General features: G+C 34.7%; 1 non-coding gene across 1 annotated transcript; it reads right to left on the bottom strand.

Annotated features, from left to right (window-relative positions):
- Nucleotides 1–23971: 23971 nt before the first annotated feature.
- Nucleotides 23972–24078, bottom strand: LOC131174327 (small nucleolar RNA R71). The gene has a single exon (XR_009144575.1). It is a non-coding gene; the product is annotated as a small nucleolar RNA R71 (small nucleolar RNA).
- Between the last annotated feature and the right edge of the window lie 295 nt (nucleotides 24079–24373).

Below are 24373 nucleotides of genomic sequence, written 5' to 3'. Positions count from 1 at the left end.
ATCCATTATTGGAATTACAATAAACTATAAGTGAGCAACTCCTTGCCCATCACATCTCATGTGAGGTTCAATCCTTTACCTAGCCCCTAATGATCAAAATCTCAGGTACATCCATTATTGACTTATCTTGCATTAGTTAAGTTGATCCCATTGAGCTAGTAATTATGCAAATAATTTTAATGTCCTCAGGTACATCCAATACTGGATACCAAACCATTTACATATTTACAACATCTCATGCTTAACAATTATTTTAAGAATATCTCTTAAATTAATTTCATCTTTTGCAACTATTTAAAATTTCTTAAAATAATTGCCCCAATGGAGGGCCCATGTTATAATTACTTTAATTACAGCATTTCCAACTTAATCATTTGTTTGGAAGATTTTATGGTCATCCTAATTATTATTAAGGTCTCACTTTGCACATTATCCATTTAGCATGCATATATCACATAGTGAATATATTCTCATACATCTCATGCATTCATGGATAAGCAGTAAATATGGTATGATCATGGACTTTCTAAGGGATTCAATTCTGAGCCACCAAGAATTAAATCAGGGCATTTCTAGGTGCATTTCATTCATTCATTTTACAAGAGTTGCTGAAGGAGTACATAATCAACACTTGATATCCCACTGGTCCCACCAATGCTCTTGACCTCCTTGAACTTCTTGCAATCCAATTACATAGTAATCCTTGGCATACCAAGGCGAATTTATAAGAACTTAAATAAATAAAATTACAACCCAAAAATTATTACAAACTTATAATACATGTCCAAAATAAATTAAAATAATTAATTAATTTACAATCCCAAAAAAAAATAAAAGAAACAAATCCAATCACATTGGTCTTTTATAGTCCATGATCATCCATCATGCATATCACTATTTAACAATTAAATAAAATAAACATACTTAAATTAAATTGAATATCTTATATTCAACTTGAAAATCCAGGTTTGAATATGATTCAAATAAATTTAAAAATTCAGATTTGAATCTCATTCAAACAAATTTAAAAATTCAGATTTGAATCACATTCAAACAACCTTAAAATTCAGATTTGAATCACATTCAAATAATTTTTAAAAAATCAGATTTGAATCACATTCAAACAATTTTTTAAAAATTCAGATCTAAATATTATTCAAACAACTTTAAAAATTCATATTTGAATATGATTCAAACAACTTTAAAAATTCAAATTTGAATCACATTCAAACAACTTTTAAAATTCAGATTTGAATCACATTCAAACAATTTTTAAAATTCTTATTTGAATCAAAATTTAATTGTGTGATTAAAATTCTAATTAAACAATTTAATTAGACATAGGATGAGCTTTTAGATCATACAACTATTGCAAATTAAAATGCCAAACCTTGAGGCACCAAGGAAGCCAAAATTGGCGTTCTTCAAGCATGCCGCCACACATCCATTGCAACCAGCAATGGATTAATCATCTCATGATCAAAACACACAATTAAATCATATAATCAACAATCTAAATAGCAAATATAGTGGCTCTGATACCATATGAAGTAGCAGAAGCATGAAAAACACAAGTTTATACCACTGAATTCAAAAATTTTCACCTAGGGTCACATGCATCATGTAAGATTTATTTTTATTTATTTGATTTCAATGATAAACAATATATTAAAACTCTTTTAATATGTTTTTAGATCTGTATTTGCCATTTAAGATTTTAAAATTAATTAGATTAATTTTAGAACCCTAGATTAGATCAAGAACAAATACACTAACCTCTTGATGTACTGTAGTATATTTGCGCCTTTCGGATGCGTCTTCAGGACACCAGATGTTGTCCCTCTAGCTTGTCCACACTAAGTTCACCTATGACAGCCCTTGAACAGCTTCTAAAGATTTTTTTATTAATTAGAAAATCAAGTTTTTCCTTTTAAGAGATTAAAGATGTAAACAGGACACTAGAAACAATTTCTAGTATTTTTAATTCAAGAGATTGTTTGCTAATCTCTTGGAATAGATGAGAGATGAAGAAGAAGAGAGGGAGAGCTTCAAAGTGGTGGCACAAAGGAGGAGCAGCTACTAGTTGTATTTTTTCTCTTCATAACAACACTTATATAGCTAGGTTAACACATTAAACCCTTGCCACATGTCACCCTCTGATTGGCTTTATGTTTAATTGACCCAATCACATTGTGCCAAGTGTCAAACCTATATTTAATCTTAATTTTAATCATCTTACATGATTAAAAAACATTTGGCAAGCTTATGTGTAATGCCATGTGTCACCATCTCATGGTGCCACATGTCACCCTGTGAAATGACTAAAATGCCCTTGTGTCTTAATTTTGAGTTCTCAACCCAAAATAATTATTTCTCTTCTTCCAATCAATTTATATCAAATATAAATCAATTAATTAATCTTTATTAATTAATTTCTCTTTAATTAAATTTATATTTAAACACTTTAAATATAAATTTAACTCATATTGTACATCCAATAACCTAGATTTGGCTTCAAGTCATGCTAGGGACTTTGCAATATAATTGCAAACCAAACCTATTTAATTAGTCAATTAAACTCTTTAATTAATTAATTAAATCATATTTAATTAGGTGATTACTTGTGTATATGTGTGAATTACTAGGCTCATTGCTAATTGGTAATGAGATATGATATCAACTCTTAATATCATCAGAACTCTTTCATACCAAAAATGATTTCTCTAAATCATTTTATGCACCTCATATGTCACACCCTACCCCTCTGTAAGGCATAACATGATCCCGTAGTATACCTAATGAATTACCAACTCCGTCTACTGATAACCCATTAAATACACTATAAGGGATTTTAAAAACTTTTCTTACTTCTTTTACAGTGGTGAGCACTATTTACAGGTATTAAAAACTTTTGTGAACTGAAGTGAAATAGCTAACTCCTTTGGATTATTTCGAATTTCAGTAAAAATTTTGGCAGAGTGCTATCTGTATTTTGGACAAAACAGTTCTTCAGAAAACCTGTAAAAAGCACACTTCAATATATTTTCAAATCTCAACTCCAACATACTTCTCAACACAACATTTTTCTTAATTCAAATCCATAGAAATTTATCAAAGTCTGAGATAAGGAAATATAATACAATTTTTACAAGTCAAATAACTCATAATTAATTTACAACTTCAAGGTACAATTTGAATTTGCAACTGCTCAAAACCAAAACAAAATATACATACAGTGAATATACATTACAGTACAAAATGCCAACTATGATATACTCACTATACCCAAAAATCTCTCGCTGGCGGTACTAGCAGCCTAGTGTGTCTGTCTACCTGCGACAGCAATAAAAAGCTATCGCTGAGACAATGTCTCAGTGGTGCACAACATTAACCAAATACAACTTTAAATCATAATTCATAAACCATATAAATAGTGGATACGTAAAACCATAGTTAAATTCAAGACAATGAATGTCATAAGGAATTTAAACTCCAATTCACAAATTATCAAAATTCATAATAACACAATTTAGTCAAATAGTTTAAGAATACCGTATTGCCAATTCATACACAATTTGATCAAATTACTGAATAACACAGTGTTGCCGATCAATATCACAATTTGGTCAAATAACTGAATAATATCGTTTTGCAAATCAATAACACAATTCGATCAATAACTGAATAATATCGTTTTGCAAATCAATAACATAATTCGATCAAATAACTGAATAATATCGTTTTGCAAATCAATAACACAATTCGATAAAATAACTGAATAATATCGTTTTGCAAATCAATAACACAATTCGATCAAATAACTGAAGAATCCAGTGTTGCCAATCAATATCACAATTCAAGCCATGACACAATTTTTTTCGTACATGCCGTGTTGTACACCACGACAAGACATACTCACCCCAATAATCGAAATCAATGAGGGAGGAAGCTAGCTATATAATGAGAACTCATCCACACTCACCTCAGACTGACAAGTCAAAGAGGGAGGAACATAATCATACTCACCCCAGACTGATAAGTCAAAGAGGGAGGAATAATCACACTCACCCCATTAATGGAGGAGGAACATAGTATCAGTGTCATGCCAATTGTGAGTCAAAACAATTCCAACATTTTATTCAAATGATCCGTAAGAATTCAATAACTTTCCAAAGTTATAATTTCATTCACAAAATGGCAACACAATTCGTAATTCACTTCAATTTCCACAAAAACCATTTACAGTGCTTTTCAATCAATGAGTATCCATCAATACCATTCAAACAATTTTTCACAGTTTCAAACCATTCACAATGTTTTTCAATCAATAAGTGTCCATCAAACACATTTCCACAATTTAAAACAATAATATACAAATAGTCAATATTTATTTCAATTGAAAAATTCAAGAGAAATAGTTGTTGTGAACAAACCTCGATGATCGTCTTCCGGTCCGACTCGGTGTTTGCTTCCTTTCCTCGAGTCTTTAGTAATCGAGAAACACAATTTGAAGTGTCTCAGTGCTAATTTAATTTGCCTCTAACAATAATGTTCGATAAACAATTCACTGAATACCTTTGTTTGCTTAATCAACCCATATATCGACCCTCAATGTGTTCTAGGTAAATTAGGTCTTAACGTTATCAATATGACATATTCGATAGTATTTTAGGGTTGGTACGTTTTACCAAACTCGTTTCCTTGTTTAGTGCATTTTAATGCAACTTGCTGAATTCCGGAATACTAGTTTGACCTAGCCGGACGACCTAGTTCCCTCGGTTTTCGGGTTTCGGTCAAAACTACAAACTTGTAGATCTATGTCTTATGGACCGCGGTACAAAATTTTAGGTCATTATGAGTTAATTGGACCGAGTTATGGTCATTATACTATTGCTGGTCAAATGGCATTAGATTAGGTCATTTTTAGGTCAATTTGGTCAACTCTGGTTCGGCCAGTTTTTGGACCCGAACTTGTGCAAGTTGTTTGACTTGCTTATGATCATTTCTGGGCTTTGGTGTCTTCATAAGACTTGTAGGTATGGGTCTTAACTATTCATGGTTAAAATTTCAGGTCAATTGGACCTGTTTTGAGTGAGTTATGGCCTAAACACTCACTGCTGCCCAATTGGTCATTTTTCAGGTCCTAATTGCACCTAATCCGAATTGGTCATTTTCTTAGGTCACCTTGCAAGCAGAATTTTGGTATGTTTTCTCAATGAAAGTTGGCACATTTTGTGCCTAGTTTCACCTCCAATTGGTTTCATACCAATTGAGGTTACACATTTAAACTTATTGGCTAAAATGTACACTGCCCTTAGTTACCTTGCTTAAACACACATCCATGACACATTTACCTTGCAATATGTTTACTTTCCTACCATTTCTGTTTTGGTTCATTACCAAAAACATATTCCACTTTACATTATCATCACTTTGGGCAGATTACAATTATCCTCAATACACCAATTAAAGTTCACATTTACAAAGTCTAAATACAATCACATACACACCTAAACATCATTAATTCTCACATACACTTTACAAAATAAATCTATATACATATCCATCAATCCTTAATGCTACAATTCTGCCTATATCTTCATGAACACATACACTTATCCAAGAGGTTCAAGGCTGCCGAAAATCCTCCTCAATACCCAAGTGTCCTACAATTCATCAATTTCCATCCAAATGCAAAAATCACCATATATATGTGAAATAATTTACTAGGATATTAAATCACCATAATCAACATCATTCCTCATCAAATATATGTACAATAAATCATTAAATACATGACTCCATGGCTGTCCAAAATGGACATTTCAATAACTCTTCAAACTTGCAAATTTTCTTCACAAATCCAACACCCATAACATGTACACAAGGTTTAACAAAGCAAAGTTCAAAAATGTAAACTTACCTTATGGTTGGAACTTGCCAAACCTTGATTAAACTTCTCAAATTTGGTATCAAACTCTTCCTTATGATGTGTAGACAATTTTTCATGAAGGAACCTAAGAGATTGGAGTTGAAATGGAGGAGTTAAGAGAGCTTGATTGAAAAATGTCCATGGAGGATTTTTCTTCTTCAATTCGGCATGGGAGGACCAAGTGAGGAAGATGAACATTTCAGCTGCATTATGGACTTACACCTGCCCCATTATGTGTTTATTTTATTCCCTTAGTGGTCCACTTACTCACTTACTCATATAATATGTTAAACTTTCACTTAATCCCACATTAAACCCTTAATTCTCACTATTTACTTTAGGTACCACCAAATTAATTTTTCATTTTATTTTCTAAGTGTAATATTATTTATTTTTAATGGACATTTAGGTGAAAAGACACTTCGGGATGTCAAATGACAATAATGCCCCTGTTCGGGTTGCATTCCCGATTTTTCGGTAACACCGGGTTTTGTCCGTTTTTCGATTTCTCACTTTTCTTTGTACTAATTATTTAATTTTTCTTTGATTTTTCTAATGATATTTATACTTCATTAAGGGTCTATTCAAGTCCTAAAAATATTTTCCAGGGTTCCCCGCAGTCCAGGGCTAGTCAACGGTCCACGCCGTGACTTCCCGGTGCGGTCACCCATCGCTAGGGTTTCCGGCTCGCTTAACTTGGTTACATTTCTTTGCTATGATTTTTCCTTTATTTTTCTTGTATTTTCTTTTCTTGTATTTCATTATTTTATGTCTCCTCACTCATATTAAAGTGTGGTTCTAGGCATCCTAGCTGTCCGGATAGCACTGGTCACCGGAACAGCAGAACGCACTACCAAACTTAGGGGTGTTACAATTCTCCCCCCCCCCCCCTTAAATAAATTTCATCCACGAAATTTTACCCAATAGCTATCTTACAATAGTCATACGTTTATTTTCTCCTTTCTATATGATCGTATAATCTTCTTTTAACAATCTAATACAACGTTTAATTTGTTTGTATAATACTAATCTCCTCTTGCTATTGTGTTGTCTAATATTTCGGTTCACGTTCCTTCTTGAATGACCCTTGAGGTCATGTTAGAATCATTCATCAGTCATTGGTCCTCTGACCATTCTAGTCCATAGTCTTCCTCACATTCATAATATTTCTTTGTTATATATGAATCAACTGTTCAAATCTCTACTTCCATAACTCTTTTTATCTGTCAATATTCTATAACTTACTTCTTTTTTGTACTGAACTTTAACCTTTCGATATTCTAACTTTTAAGTTTTAGATCCCTAAGTAGGATTTTCAAACTTATTTCTAACAATTAAATTCTGTCCTGGCATAACTATACCAAAACAGATGCCGTTGGTAACTATTCTTAGCTAGGTGTACTATCGTGTGATACGTAGCTCTACACAATAATCTCATGTCGATCAGAATGTCTGCGACACGGTATAAACATCAAGAACATTACATAGTTACTACGATACATCCCAATAGATCAAATTTTCCTATCTTTTATCCTTTTTGAATTCACTGATATTCGAATCTTATTCTGATTACAATATCCATTAGCAATTTCTAACAGTAACCTCCTTGCCCTTATCAAGAGCAATTCCATTACTGCATCTTACTTTTACGTCCTCTTGCCTTACATTAAGTAGGCTCACTAATTACCTTTATAATTTATGGTGTGTTAGAAAATACTTTTCACCGATAAACTCTTTCAAAACTAATTTCACTTATTATCACAATCCTTATCTTAAGGACTAATCACTAATGCATCAAAATTTATTCCCCTGTAAAGGAATAACAACAGAACATGTAGTTCTAACACTAACATAAAAGTATGCAAACTCCAGGTCAAACAATACATATATATATCTTAGTTGCTAATTGAGAAGGTACCAGTAATAATGTTAAAAGTCTAAGCCTCTTCTCTCTGCTGTATAGCGTATATTCCAGCTGAAGCATCACCTTGTTCTGGCTGATTCACAGTACTTTGACTTCTAGGTGTACTGCCCCTACCTCTACCTCTGCCTCTACTAACTGATGGTGAACTATTTGGGGTAGAAACTTGGGTTGATCCCTTTGGTGTAGTAAATGATCCAGAACGACCTGGATTTACACAATCCCTAGCAAAATGGCTAGTCTCTCCACAGTTAAAACATGCTCCTACGGCTCTATAACATACCCCACTATGTGGTTTACCACAAGTTTCACAAAGTCGATCTGACAGCGCATTCCTGGGTTTCTGTTGAGTTTGCTGATCCGATCGAGGTGGTTTATGTCTAAAAGATCTATCTCTACCGGACTTCTTACTATCTCTGTCGTATCCCCCAAAGTTTTTCCTCTTTCCAGTAGGACCACTAGAACTCTGTTCTGCTGACTTTCCCTCTTTTTCTGTCTTCTCTGATTTCTTTTTCTCAAGAGCCGCTTCAGATTCAATTCTTTCTAATTCTAGTGCTTGAGAAATAAGTTCAGAGAAGTTGTTATGTTTGAATCCGACCACTTGTAATCTGATACTAGGCTTCAAGCCGGTTTCAAACCTCTTACATCTCTCCCTACTGGTAGAAAGTAGACTTACTGCATAATGGCTCAGGCGGAAAAATTCCCTTTCATATTCAGCCACTGATCTGCTCCCCTGTTTCAGACTTAGGAACTCTTGCAGCTTCTGGTCTACATAAGCATCAGGGACATATTTCTGCCTGAATTCCCTGAGGAAGTCATTCCATGTTAGCACTGCAGGTTCTACCAGACTGTGGGGAATGGTTTTCCACCAGTCATAAGCATCCCCCTGTAGCAAAGATACTGAGTACTCAAATCTGAGCTCTTCTGTACAATGCAGTTTCTTGAATACCCTATCCATCCTTTCTATCCATTGTTCTGCCTCTAGAGGATCTACTGTCCCCTTGAACTCTGTAGCCCCATATTTCATCAATTTGTCATATTGTCTAGCAGAAGACTGTGGTTGTACCACTGGTGTCTGTATTGGGACTTGAGTAGGCACATTACCAGCCATTTGTTGGAACATTGCAGCCGTCTGTTGAGCGAACTGAGCAGAGAACTGCAGATCGTAGAGGGGTCTTCTTTGAAGCACTAACATTATGTACGACTGGGGCATCCCCTTGCACCTCAGCCTCAATAAATTGATCGACTGAACGATCACCCTCTTCCATAGTCAATGCGAGGATTTTAGATCTCCTGAACAATAATACAAGAAGATTTCCTCTTGTTAGTGCATATTTATAATGTAATGTACTGTATGTATCAAACAATGATATTGAGCAGTTGTACTGTGAAGAAAGAATATTCAAATAACATGTGAAAACAGAATTTAAAAACTTTGCTCTGATACCACTAAAACAAGTCACACCCTACCCCTCTGTAAGGCATAACATGATCCCGTAGTATACCTAATGAATTACCAACTCCGTCTACTGATAACCCATTAAATACACTACAAGGGATTTTAAAAACTTTTCTTACTTCTTTTACAGTGGTGAGCACTATTTACAGGTATTAAAAACTTTTGTGAACTGAAGTGAAATAGCTAACTCCTTTGGATTATTTCGAATTTCAGTAAAAATTTTAGCAGAGTGCCATCTGTATTTTGGACAAAACAGTTCTTCAGAAAACCTATAAAAAGCACACTTCAATATATTTCCAAATCTCAACTCCAACATACTTCTCAACACAACATTTTTCTCAATTCAAATCCATAGAAATTTTTCAAAGTCTGAGATAAGGAAATATAATACAATTTTTACAAGTCAAATAACTCATAATTAATTTACAACTTCAAGGTACAATTTGAATTTGCAACTGCTCAAAACCAAAACAAAATATACATATAGTGAATATACATTACAGTACAAAATGCCAACTGTGATATACTCACTATACCCAAAAATCTCTCGCTGGCAGTACTAGCAGCCTAGTCTGTCTGTCTACCTGTGACAGCAATAAAAAGCTATCGCTGAGACAATGTCTCAGTGGTGCACAACATTAACCAAATACAACTTTAAATCATAATTCATAAACCATATAAATAGTGGATACGTAAAACCATAGTTAAATTCAAGACAATGAATGTCATAAGGAATTTAAACTCCAATTCACAAATTATCAAAATTCATAATAACACAATTTAGTCAAATAGTTTAAGAATACCGTATTGCCAATTCATACACAATTTGATCAAATTACTGAATAACACAGTGTTGCCGATCAATATCACAATTTGGTCAAATAACTGAATAATATCGTTTTGCAAATCAATAACACAATTCGATCAAATAACTGAATAATATCGTTTTGCAAATCAATAACACAATTCGATAAAATAACTGAATAATATCGTTTTGCAAATCAATAACACAATTCGATCAAATAACTGAAGAATCCAGTGTTGCCAATCAATATCACAATTCAAGCCATGACACAATTTTTTTCGTACATGCCATGTTGTACACCACGACAAGACATACTCACCCCAATAATCGAAATCAATGAGGGAGGAAGCTAGCTATATAATGAGAACTCATCCACACTCACCTCAGACTGACAAGTCAAAGAGGGAGGAACATAATCATACTCACCCCAGACTGATAAGTCAAAGAGGGAGGAATAATCACACTCACCCCATTAATGGAGGAGGAACATAGTATCAGTGTCATGCCAATTGTGAGTCAAAACAATTCTAACATTTTATTCAAATGATCCGTAAGAATTCAATAACTTTCCAAAGTTATAATTTCATTCACAAAATGGCAACACAATTCGTAATTCACTTCAATTTCCACAAAAACCATTTACAGTGCTTTTCAATCAATGAGTATCCGTCAATACCATTCAAACAATTTTTCACAGTTTCAAACCATTCACAATGTTTTTCAATCAATAAGTGTCCATCAAACACATTTCCACAATTTAAAACAATAATATACAAATAGTCAATATTTATTTCAATTGAAAAATTCAAGAGAAATAGTTGTTGTGCACAAACCTCTGATGACTGTCTTCCTGGTCTGGACTCAGTGTTTGCTTCCCCTTCCCTGAGTCTTTAGTAACTGAGAAACACAATTTGAAGTGTCTCAGTGCTAATTTAATTTGCCTCTAACAATAATGTTCGATAAACAATTCACTGAATACCTTTGTTTGCTTAATCAACCCATATATCGACCCTCAATGTGTTCTAGGTAAATTAGGTCTTAACGTTATCAATATGTCATATTCGATAGTATTTTAGGGTTGGTACGTTTTACCAAACTCGTTTCCTTGTTTAGTGCATTTTAATGCAACTTGCTGGATTCCGGAATACTAGTTTGACCTAGCCGGACGACCTAGTTCCCTCGGTTTTCGGGTTTCGGTCAAAACTACAAACTTGTAGATCTATGTCTTATGGACCGCGGTACAAAATTTTAGGTCATTACGAGTTAATTGGACCGAGTTATGGTCATTATACTATTGCTGGTCAAATGGCATCAGATTAGGTCATTTTTAGGTCAATTTGGTCAACTCTGGTTCGGCCAGTTTTTGGACCCGAACTTGTGCAAGTTGTTTGACTTGCTTATGATCATTTCTGGGCTTTAGTGTCCTCATAAGACTTGTAGGTATGGGTCTTAACTATTCATGGTTAAAATTTCAGGTCAATTGGACCTATTTTGAGTGAGTTATGGCCTAAACACTCACTGCTGCCCAATTGGTCATTTTTCAGGTCCTAATTGCACCTAATCCGAATTGGTCATTTTCTTAGGTCACCTTGCAAGCAGAATTTTGGTATGTTTTCTCAATGAAAGTTGGTACATTTTGTGCCTAGTTTCACCTCCAATTGGTTTCATACCAATTGAGGTTACACATTTAAACTTATTGGCTAAAATGTACACTGCCCTTAGTTACCTTGCTTAAACACACATCCATGACACATTTACCTTGCAATATGTTTACTTTCCTACCATTTCTGTTTTGGTTCATTACCAAAAACATATTCCACTTTACATTATCATCACTTTGGGCAGATTACAATTATCCTCAATACACCAATTAAAGTTCACATTTACAAAGTCTAAATACAATCACATACACACCTAAACATCATTAATTCTCACATACACTTTACAAAATAAATCTATATACATATCCATCAATCCTTAATTCTACAATTCTGCCTATATCCTCATGAACACATACACTTATCCAAGAGGTTCAAGGCTGCCGAAAATCCTCCTCAATACCCAAGTGTCCTACAATTCATCAATTTCCATCCAAATGCAAAAATCACCATATATATGTGAAATAATTTACTAGGATATTAAATCACCATAATCAACATCATTCCTCATCAAATATATGTACAATAAATCATTAAATACATGACTCCATGTCTGTCCAAAATGGACATTTCAATAACTCTTCAAACTTGCAAATTTTCTTCACAAATCCAACACCCATAACATGTACACAAGGTTTAACAAAGCAAAGTTCAAAAATGTAAACTTACCTTATGGTTGGAACTTGCCAAACCTTGATTAAACTTCTCAAATTTGGTATCAAACTCTTCCTTATGATGTGTAGACAATTTTTCATGAAGGAACCTAAGAGATTGGAGTTGAAATGGAGGAGTTAAGAGAGCTTGATTGAAAAATGTCCATGGAGGATTTTTCTTCTTCAATTCGGCATGGGAGGACCAAGTGAGGAAGATGAACATTTCAGCTGCATTATGGACTTACACCTGCCCCATTATGTGTTTATTTTATTCCCTTAGTGGTCCACTTACTCACTTACTCATATAATATGTTAAACTTTCACTTAATCCCACATTAAACCCTTAATTGTCACTATTTACTTTAGGTACCACCAAATTAATTTTTCATTTTATTTTCTAAGTGTAATATTATTTTTTTTTAATGGACATTTAGGTGAAAAGACACTTCGGGATGTCAAATGACAATAATGCCCCTGTTCGGGTTGCATTCCCGATTTTTCGGTAACACCGGGTTTTGTCCGTTTTTCGATTTCTCACTTTTCTTTGTACTAATTATTTAATTTTTCTTTGATTTTTCTAATGATATTTATACTTCATTAAGGGTCTATTCAAGTCCTAAAAATATTTTCCAGGGTTCCCCGCAGTCCAGGGCTAGTCAACGGTCCACGCCGTGACTTCCAGTCTGATCACCCATCGCTAGGGTTTCCGGCTCGCTTAACTTGGTTACATTTCTTTGCTATGATTTTTCCTTTATTTTTCTTGTATTTTCTTTTCTTGTATTTCATTATTTTATGTCTCCTCACTCATATTAAAGTGTGGTTCTAGGCATCCTAGCTGTCCGGATAGCACTGGTCACCGGAACAGCAGAACGCACTACCAAACTTAGGGGTGTTACAATTCTCCCCCCCTTAAATAAATTTCATCCACGAAATTTTACCCAATAGCTATCTTACAATAGTCATACGTTTATTTTCTCCTTTCTATATGATCGTATAATCTTCTTTTAACAATCTAATACAACGTTTAATTTGTTTGTATAATACTAATCTCCTCTTGCTATTGTGTTGTCTAATATTTCGGTTCACGTTCCTTCTTGAATGACCCTTGAGGTCATGTTAGAATCATTCATCAGTCATTGGTCCTCTGACCATTCTAGTCCATAGTCTTCCTCACATTCATAATATTTCTTTGTTATATATGAATCAACTGTTCAAATCTCTACTTCCATAACTCTTTTTATCTGTCAATATTCTATAACTTACTTCTTTTTTGTACTGAACTTTAACCTTTCGATATTCTAACTTTTAAGTTTTAGATCCCTAAGTAGGATTTTCAAACTTATTTCTAACAATTAAATTCTGTCCTGGCATAACTATACCAAAACAGATGCCGTTGGTAACTATTCTTAGCTAGGTATACTATCGGGTAGTACGTAGCTCTACACAATAATCTCAAGTCAGTACTGTAATCTGCAGCTTACAGTATAAACATCAAGAACATTACATAGTTACTACGATACATCCCAATAGATCAAATTTTCCTATCTTTTATCCTTTTTGAATTCACTGATATTCGAATCTTATTCTGATTACAATATCCATTAGCAATTTCTAACAGTAACCTCCTTGCCCTTATCAAGAGCAATTCCATTACTGCATCTTACTTTTACGTCCTCTTGCCTTACATTAAGTAGGCTCACTAATTAGCTTTATAATTTATGGTGTGTTAGAAAATACTTTTCGCCGATAAACTCTTTCAAAACTAATTTCACTTATTATCACAATCCTTATCTTAAGGACTAATCACTAATGCATCAAAATTTATTCCCCTGTAAAGGAATAACAACAGAACATGTAGTTCTAACACTAACATAAAAGTATGCAAACTCCAGGTCAAACAATACATATATATATCTTAGTTGCTAATTGAGAAGGTACCAGCAATAATGTCAAAAGTCTAAGCCTCTTCTCTCTGCTGTATAGCGTATATTCCAGCTGAAGCATCACCTTGTTCTGGCTGATTCACAGTACTTTGACTTCTAGGTGTACTGCCCCTACCTCTACCTCTGCCTCTACTAACTGATGGTGAACTATTTGGGGTAGAAACTTGGGTTGATCCCTTTGGTGTAGTAAATGATCCAGAACGACCTGGATTTACACAATCCCTAGCAAAATGGCCAGTCTCTCCACAGTTAAAACATGCTCCTACGGCTCTATAACATACCCCACTATGTGGTTTACCACAAGTTTCACAAAGTCGATCTGACAGCGCATTCCTGGGTTTCTGTTGAGTTTGCTGATCCGATCGAGGTGGTTTATGTCTAAAAGATCTATCTCTACCGGACTTCTTACTATCTCTGTCGTATCCCCCAAAGTTTTTCCTCTTTCCAGTAGGACCACTAGAACTCTGTTCTGCTGACTTTCCCTCTTTTTCCATCTTCTCTGATTTCTTTTTCTCAAGAGCCGCTTCAGATTCAATTCTTTCTAATTCTAGTGCTTGAGAAATAAGTTCAGAGAAGTTGTTATGTTTGAATCCGACCACTTGTAATCTGATACTAGGCTTCAAGCCGGTTTCAAACCTCTTACATCTCTCCCTACTGGTAGAAAGTAGACTTACTGCATAATGGCTCAGGCGGAAAAATTCCCTTTCATATTCAGCCACTAATCTGCTCCCCTATTTCAGACTTAGGAACTCTTGCAGCTTCTGGTCTACATAAGCATCAGGGACATATTTCTGCCTGAATTCCCTGAGGAAGTCATTCCATGTTAGCACTGCAGGTTCTACTGCGGTGTGGGGAATGGTTTTCCACCAGTCATAAGCATCCCCAGTAGCAAAGATCTCGAGTACTCAAATCTGAGCTCTTCTGTACAATGCAGTTTCTTGAATACCCTATCCATCCTTTCTATCCATTGTTCTGCCTCTAGAGGATCTACTGTCCCCTTGAACTCTGTAGCCCCATATTTCATCAATTTGTCATATTGTCTAGCAGAAGACTGTGGTTGTACCACTGGTGTCTGTATTGGGACTTGAGTAGGCACATTACCAGCCATTTGTTGGAACTTTGCAGCCATCTGTGGCGAATTGAGCAGAAGCTGCAGATCTTGTAGGGCTGGTCTTTGAAGCACTAACATTATGTACGACTGGGGCATCCCCTTGCACCTCAGCCTCAATAAATTGATCGACTGAACGATCACCCTCTTCCATAGTCAATGCGAGGATTTTAGATCTCCTGAACAATAATACAAGAAGATTTCCTCTTGTTAGTGCATATTTATAATGTAATGTACTGTATGTATCAAACAATGATATTGAGCAGTTGTACTGTGAAGAAAGAATATTCAAATAACATGTGAAAACAATTTAAAAACTTTGCTCGATACCACTAAAACAAGTCACACCTACCCCTCTGTAGGCATAACATGATCCGTAGTATACCTAATGAATTACCAACTCCGTCTCGATAACCCATTAAATACACTACAAGGGATTTTAAAACTTTTCTTACTTCTTTTACAGTGGTGAGCACTATTTACAGGTATTAAAAACTTTTGTGAACTGAAGTGAAATAGCTAACTCCTTTGGATTATTTCGAATTTCAGTAAAAATTTTGGCAGAGTGCCATCTGTATTTTGGACAAAACAGTTCTTCAGAAAACCTATAAAAAGCACACTTCAATATATTTCCAAATCTCAACTCCAACATACTTCTCAACACAACATTTTTCTCAATTCAAATCCATAGAAATTTTTCAAAGTCTGAGATAAGGAAATATAATACAATTTTTACAAGTCAAATAACTCATAATTAATTTACAACTTTAAGGTACAATTTGAATTTGCAACTGCTCAAAACCAAAACAAAATATACATATAGTGAATATACATTACAGTATAAAATGCCAACTGTGATATACTCACTATACCCAAAAATCTCTCGCTGGCAAGATTTAGCGACCTAGTCTGTCTGTCACTGCGACAGAATAAAGCTATCATTTGAGACAATGTCTCAGTGGTGCACAACATTAACCAAATACAACTTTAAATCATAATTCATAAACCATATAAATAGTGGATACGTAAAACCATAGTTAAATTCAAGACAATGAATGTCATGAGGAATTTAAACTCCAATTCACAAATTATCAAAATTCATAATAACACAATTTAGTCAAATAGTTTAAGAATACCGTATTGCCAATTCATACACAATTTGATCAAATTACTGAATAACACAGTGTTGCCGATCAATATCACAATTTGGTCAAATAACTGAATAATATCGTTTTGCAAATCAATAACACAATTCGATCAAATAACTGAATAATATCGTTTTGCAAATCAATAACACAATTCGATCAAATAACTGAATAATATCGTTTTGCAAATCAATAACACAATTCGATCAAATAACTGAAGAATCCAGTGTTGCCAATCAATATCACAATTCAAGCCATGACACAATTTTTTTCGTACATGCCGTGTTGTACACCACGACAAGACATACTCACCCCAATAATCGAAATCAATGAGGTAGGAAGCTAGCTAAATAATGAGAACTCATCCACACTCATCTCGCATCGACAAGTCAAAGAGGGAGGAACATAATCATACTCACCCCAGACTGATAAGTCAAAGAGGGAGGAATAATCACACTCACCCCATTAATGGAGGAGGAACATAGTATCAGTGTCATGCCAATTGTGAGTCAAAACAATTCCAACATTTTATTCAAATGATCCGTAAGAATTCAATAACTTTCCAAAGTTATAATTTCATTCACAAAATGGCAACACAATTCGTAATTCACTTCAATTTCCACAAAAACCATTTACAGTGCTTTTCAATCAATGAGTATCCATCAATACCATTCAAACAATTTTTCACAGTTTCAAACCATTCACAATGTTTTTCAATCAATAAGTGTCCATCAAACACATTTCCACAATTTAAAACAATAATATACAAATAGTCAATATTTATTTCAATTGAAAAATTCAAGAGAAATAGTTGTTGTGCACAAACCTCGATGATCGTTTCTTCTGGTCTAGACTCAGTGTTTGCTTCCCTTTCCCTGAGTCTTTAGTAACTGAGAAACACAATTTGAAGTGTCTCAGTGCTAATTTAATTTGCCTCTAACAATAATGTTTGATAAACAATTCACTGAATACCTTTGTTTGCTTAATCAACCCATATATCGACCCTCAATGTGTTCTAGGTAAATTAGGTCTTAACGTTATCAATATGTCATATTCGATAGTATTTTAGGGTTGGTACGTTTTACCAAACTCGTTTCCTTGTTTAGTGCATTTTAATGCAACTTGCTTGATTCCGGAATACTAGTTTGACCTAGCCGGACGACCTAGTTCCCTCGGTTTTCGGGTTTCGGTCAAAACTACAAACTTGTAGATCTATGTCTTATGGACCGCGGTACAAAATTTTAGGTCATTCCGAGTTAATTGGACCGAGTTATGGTCATTATACTATTGCTGGTCAAATGGCATCAGATTAGGTCATTTTTAGGTCAATTTGGTCAACTCTGGTTCGGCCAGTTTTTGGACCCGAACTTGTGCAAGTTGTTTGACTTGCTTACGGTCATTTCTGGGCTTTGGTGTCTTCATAAGACTTGTAGGTATGGGTCTTAACTATTCATGGTTAAAATTTCAGGTCAATTGGACTTGTTTTGAGTGAGTTATGGCCTAAATACTCACTGCTGCCCAATTGGTCATTTTTCAGGTCCTAATTGCACCTAATCCGAATTGGTCATTTTCTTAGGTCACCTTGCAAGCAGAATTTTGGTATGTTTTCTCAATGAAAGTTGGCACATTTTGTGCCTAGTTTCACCTCCAATTGGTTTCATACCAATTGAGGTTATACATTTAAACTTATTGGCTAAAATGTACACTGCCCTTAGTTACCTTGCTTAAACACACATCCATGACACATTTACCTTGCAATATGTTTACTTTCCTACCATTTCTGTTTTGGTTCATTACCAAAAACATATTCCACTTTACATTATCATCACTTTGGGCAGATTACAATTATCCTCAATACACCAATTAAACTTCACATTTACAAAGTCTAAATACAATCACATACACACCTAAACATCACTAATTCTCACATACACTTTACAAAATAAATCTATATACATATCCATCAATCCTTAATGCTACAATTCTGCCTATATCTTCATGAACACATACACTTATCCAAGAGGTTCAAGGCTGCCGAAAATCCTCCTCAATACCCAAGTGTCCTACAATTCATCAATTTCCATCCAAATGCAAAAATCACCATATATATGTGAAATAATTTACTAGGATATTAAATCACCATAATCAACATCATTCCTCATCAAATATATGTACAATAAATCATTAAATACATGACTCCATGGCTGTCCAAAATGGACATTTCAATAACTCTTCAAACTTGCAAATTTTCTTCACAAATCCAACACCCATAACATGTACACAAGGTTTAACAAAGCAAAGTTCAAAAATGTAAATTACCTTATGGTTGGAACTTGCCAAACCTTGATTAAACTTCTCAAATTTGGTATCAAACTCTTCCTTATGATGTGTAGACAATTTTTCATGAAGGAACCTAAGAGATTGGAGTTGAAATGGAGGAGTTAAGAGAGCTTGATTGAAAAATGGCCATGGAGGATTTTTCTTCTTCAATTCGGCATGGGAGGACCAAGTGAGGAAGATGAACATTTCAGCTGCATTATGGACTTACACCTGCCCCATTATGTGTTTATTTTATTCCCTTAGTGGTCCACTTACTCACTTACTCATATAATATGTTAAACTTTCACTTAATCCCACATTAAACCCTTAATTCTCACTATTTACTTTAGGTACCACCAAATTAATTTTTTATTTTATTTTCTAAGTGTAATATTATTTATTTTTAATGGAAATTTAGGTGAAAAGACACTTCGGGATGTCAAATGACCATAATGCCCCTGTTCGGGTTGCATTCCCGATTTTTCGGTAACACCGGGTTTTGTCTGTTTTTCGATTTCTCACTTTTCTTTGTACTAATTATTTAATTTTTCTTTGATTTTTCTAATGATATTTATACTTCAATAAGGGTCTATTCAAGTCCTAAAAATATTTTCCAGGGCTAGTCAACGGTCCACGCCGTGACTTCCCAGTGCGGTCACCCATCGCTAGGGTTTCCGGCTCGCTTAACTTGGTTACATTTCTTTGCTATGATTTTTCCTTTGTTTTTCTTGTATTTTCTTTTCTTGTATTTCATTATTTTATGTCTCCTCACTCATATTAAAGTGTGGTTCTAGGCATCCTAGCTGTCCGGATAGCACTAGTCACCGGAACAGCAGAACGCACTACCAAACTTAGGGGTGTTACATCATAGACCATGGTTAACACCTAGCATAGTATGCTATGGCCACCCAATTAGTAATAAGGTTTACCTTAAATGAACCTATAATCATATGTTACCATGCACTAGAATCTCTCCGTTACAAAATCTTAACTCAAGCTGGAGTTATGGTTTATGTCAAATTCTATTTGCTATGAATATTATGTTCTCTTTTAATTCCAGTTCTTGATTAAAAAGATTTTCTCATCAGAAACTATTTTCTAATTAAATCTATCTGTCCTGGCCAGGAACTTGAAATATCAAGAATAATTAAATGAACATAGGATTTTATCTCTATTTACTTAGAGGAACAGATTCATTCTTGATCAACACCTACCTCCATATATAACTAGTAGGCGCCAACACATGCCCATATACCTATACACAATACAAGTATGAAAGCAGTATCAAACTCAAACCACTTATATATAAGATAACTGTGCTATCTCAGGTCTAAAGATTATATGCACTGATATGATTTATGACAATGCATTGATAAGAGTAAACTCCATGTGCTTGTCATAAGTGTCACTGGTTCGGCCTACTTATCATGTATAAGTGCTTATCATGTTTGTTATATGGCATGAGACTTACCATTCCATCTTATTTATATCTTATATAAATAACTTGGGAACAAACATGAATACAATATTTCTAGATAAGTCATGTCCTTATTATGAAGTATCATCGATTGTTTTAGCCTTACACATTTCTCACTACCTTGTGCATTCTTTCATCATCCATAGCTAATAGAAATACTCATTTAATTTTATAGGTTACTTGGGCACTGATATAATTTTAAAAGACTGATAATGAAACAAATGAATAGAGTAGACATTGATATGACTTTAAAAAGACAGAAAAAGAAATAAATACACTGATAAGATCCTGATAATTAATTTATTCTCAAAGTGCAATAAAATATACAATTGACCTAGAATTGTAAAATATTACTTAGAATTATTATTTGAATTATTTAGTTACTGTTCTTTGAAATTATGCACCACTAGGCAATTAGCTTAGCACGTTGGTTTTTTCATCATGTAAGTACTGGAGACCAGACTCAACAGCCACCACAGCAGTAGCCGCATAATGCTGATACAGAGGGTGTATAAGATCTGATTGTAGACAGTCACCTCAGCAATCTGCATTTTATTTTGGTAGGGCCCATGTATAGATTAGTATTTTAGTTCATTGTATATAAACATTATGTAATTATAGTTTGTGACGTAAATAAATTGTAATTATATTTTGGATTGTAAATAAAGCTGTAAGCTTTTGTATGTAAATTTTCATATGAATGAGTTTTGTTATTTTCTTGAAATTACATGAAAATTTGTAAATGATATGATATGACGTATAGATATATGAGATACATATGAAATTATTTTTAACATGTGAATAGTGGAACCCGCCAGATGCTAATAAAACAAAGGAGGCTCTACCCGGGTATCCATAGAAATAATTTGTGATAAAAAAAATTATCACATATTTTCTATAAAGTTTAAAAGTAACAATGGACAGGACAAGATAAGATAGGGTGCTCTGGCACTGAATGTGGCACGCTTTACTCAGCTACACTATAGACGGGTAAGGGGTATCACATTTAGTGGTATAAGAGCAAAGGTTTAGGCAATTCTAGACGTAGATAGATAGAAAGAAATAGTTTGCATCACATGTATGGGCCTTTAGATAGAGTCAAGGTGACATTAATGCAGATTTGTTCTTTGTCTATTTTATAGGATCAATGGCATTTGATCCTTCAGAGCATGAGTCTCCTAGACCGATTGAGGAGGAGGTAGAGAGTCATGCACTTGCACCTGCTCCTAGTAGGGAGCAAAGCATCAGAGTCGAGTCATCTATGGGTGTTGATGCACTTGAATTGTATAGATATTTTTAAGCACAATTGTATACTATCTCATAGCATTTAGGTAAGTAATCTCATGCATAGTAGTCGATTTCATTAGTTTTTGTAATTTCTATTATCAAGCCCTTAATTTCATATTTTCTGCATCATTTTAGGTGTTTAGGTGAAGCCCCAGAGTATAGGAGTGCAAAAGGGAAGCTTAGAGAAGTCAAAAGGCTCAGAATTTCTACTGATACAAAGTACACGGGCCCTGTAAGCCAAGCCACAGACCCATGTAACCTTTTGCCAAATGAAATCCAGAGAGCCAATTGAGAAACAAAAGTACACGGGTTGTGTAATTGGACCCGTGTAATTTGCAGGGACCCGTGTAAGTCTCTACTGGGCACAAGCTTAAAGAACTTTCTAAGAACAAAAGTACATGACCCATGTAACTAGGCCCGTGCAGCCAGTGTATACCCATGTAAGTCTCTGTGCCAATGCAAGACTCCACAATCCTACTCCAGTAAGTTACACAGCCCTGGGCCATGTAGTGACACACGAGCCATGTACCTTGCGGTAGCTAGTTTTCAAACCCGAATTCCCGCTCTTGTTTACATATTCAAATCAGACTCCTAAGGCTTTTGGGACTCAAAATGACCTAACCCTAGAAGGGCTATTATAAATAAAAAGAGAAAACACCCAAGGAAGGATCTTTTTTATAGCACTTTTAAGAGTTTTAGAGAAACTCACATTCTGCACTCTCTTCGGCCGTCTTAAGGAGAAAAATATCAGTATCAAGGGGAGTTCTCAGCCGAAGTCCCACAACATCAAAGCTGTAAACTCTCTTCGGTTCCTTCATTCCATCTCCTTAAACGGATTTTTATTGTTTTATTTCTTCTATATGATTTCTTTCTATTGTCTTTACCTTTTTATCATGATGTTTGCTAAACTCATGAGTGAGTAGTTTTTATATTCTAGAATTGGGAGAGTAATGCTTATAATCATTGTTATGGATGGACATTAAATTTTATTTATTGGATTTGAGATTTGTTCCTTTATTTAATTTCTTGTGATCTGAATGCATGCTATGTGCTGGTACCCACTTAGTATTGATTGTAGATATTAATTGAAGGACTAAAAGGTGAAGATTAATATTAGAAAATCAAGATCTTAAACCTAGGAATTCTGACCTAGACATAGGCTGATACCTTTGTGGAACTTCAAAATTAGTCAAAGACCTTAAGGGATTTTGATTAATCTGATCGCCACGAAAGTCGGGTTTAAGTTAATTAGAATACACCCTAGGTACCTTGAGAGAGGACTTAGGATACCTTAGGACTGATTTCCATCAAGGTAAACGATTCTCAAAACTAGTAAATAAATAAGATAACATCCATAGCAAGATTCAAGTGTGAAATCTTAATTTCAAAATTGTTCCAAAATAGATTACTTCATTTTAATTTTATCATTTCAGTGTTTAAAATAGACAACTTCCATTCTTTCATTGTTCGATAGCCTAAACAGTCAAAATTACTGTGTAGATTGGTACTTACTAATCAAATTCCTCATGGGAACGATACTCCATTCATCACTTTATTACTTATTAGTGATCCGTGCACTTGCGGTGGTTGTAAAATCAGCAAATAAGTTTTTGACGCCATTGCTGGGGAATTTGGCTTTAGTAATATCGAGTGATAAGCAATTTAACTGATTTAGGCAATTATATTTATTACCTGATTTTGTTTGATTTGTTTTATTTCTTTTCTTTTCTCTCAAGTGCCCGATCTGGTATATGACCAGAACAAGGCCAGAAGAAGAAATTTTGGACTGTGATCCAGAGATAGACAGAACTCTAAGAGCCATCATGAGAGAAAGGAAACATCAAGAGCACAATCAAGAAGATCCTGAAATTCCAACCATGGCCGATAATAATGATAAACCAAGACTCTTGAGAGACTGCGGAGCCTCATCTGTCCAAGGATTTCAACCCAGTGTCACTAGACCCACAGTGGAAGCCAACAACTTTGAATTAAAACTAGCATGGCTTCAAATGATTCAACAAACCCAGTTTGCGAGTTCAATAACAGAAGATCCACATTATCAGCTCTAGTGCTTTCTTGCCCTTTGTGACACATTTAAGATGAATGGAGTGCCTGATCAAGCCATAAAACTCAGAGCACTTCCATTCACCCTTCGAGATAGAGCAAGGAAGTGGTTACTTTCTCAACCAGCTGGAACATTCACCACTTGGGAAAACCTCTCACAAGCTTTTCTAGCAAGGTATTTTCCACCTGCAAAGACTGTAAAACTGAGACTTGAGCTCAACACCTTCAGACAAAAGGAAGGTGAATCACCCTATGATGCATGGGAAAGTTATAAAGACTTGCAGAGGGAATGTCCAGACCATGGCAAAGAGGATTGGCTACTAGTGCAAAATTTCTATAATGGGTTACTACCCTCTACAAGGAGCACAATTGATTTAGCTGCAGAAGGTGACTTAATCGAAAAAACAGTGACACAAGCACTCAAACTTCTAAAGAGGGTTGCATACCATAATTATGAGTGGTCAAATGAAAGAGGAAATGCAAAGAGAATAGAAAGAGTCCTGGAAGTGGACACCTTAAGCATGATAAATGCTCAATTTGATCAGCTCACAAGGAGGCTTGACAAAATGCAAGCCAATGCAGTAGGGATGAATAGTCAACAT

This window comes from Hevea brasiliensis, chromosome 15, assembly GCF_030052815.1.
Source record: "Hevea brasiliensis isolate MT/VB/25A 57/8 chromosome 15, ASM3005281v1, whole genome shotgun sequence".
Taxonomy (NCBI): Eukaryota; Viridiplantae; Streptophyta; class Magnoliopsida; order Malpighiales; family Euphorbiaceae; genus Hevea; species Hevea brasiliensis.
This window is presented reverse-complemented; position numbering and strand designations above follow the sequence as displayed.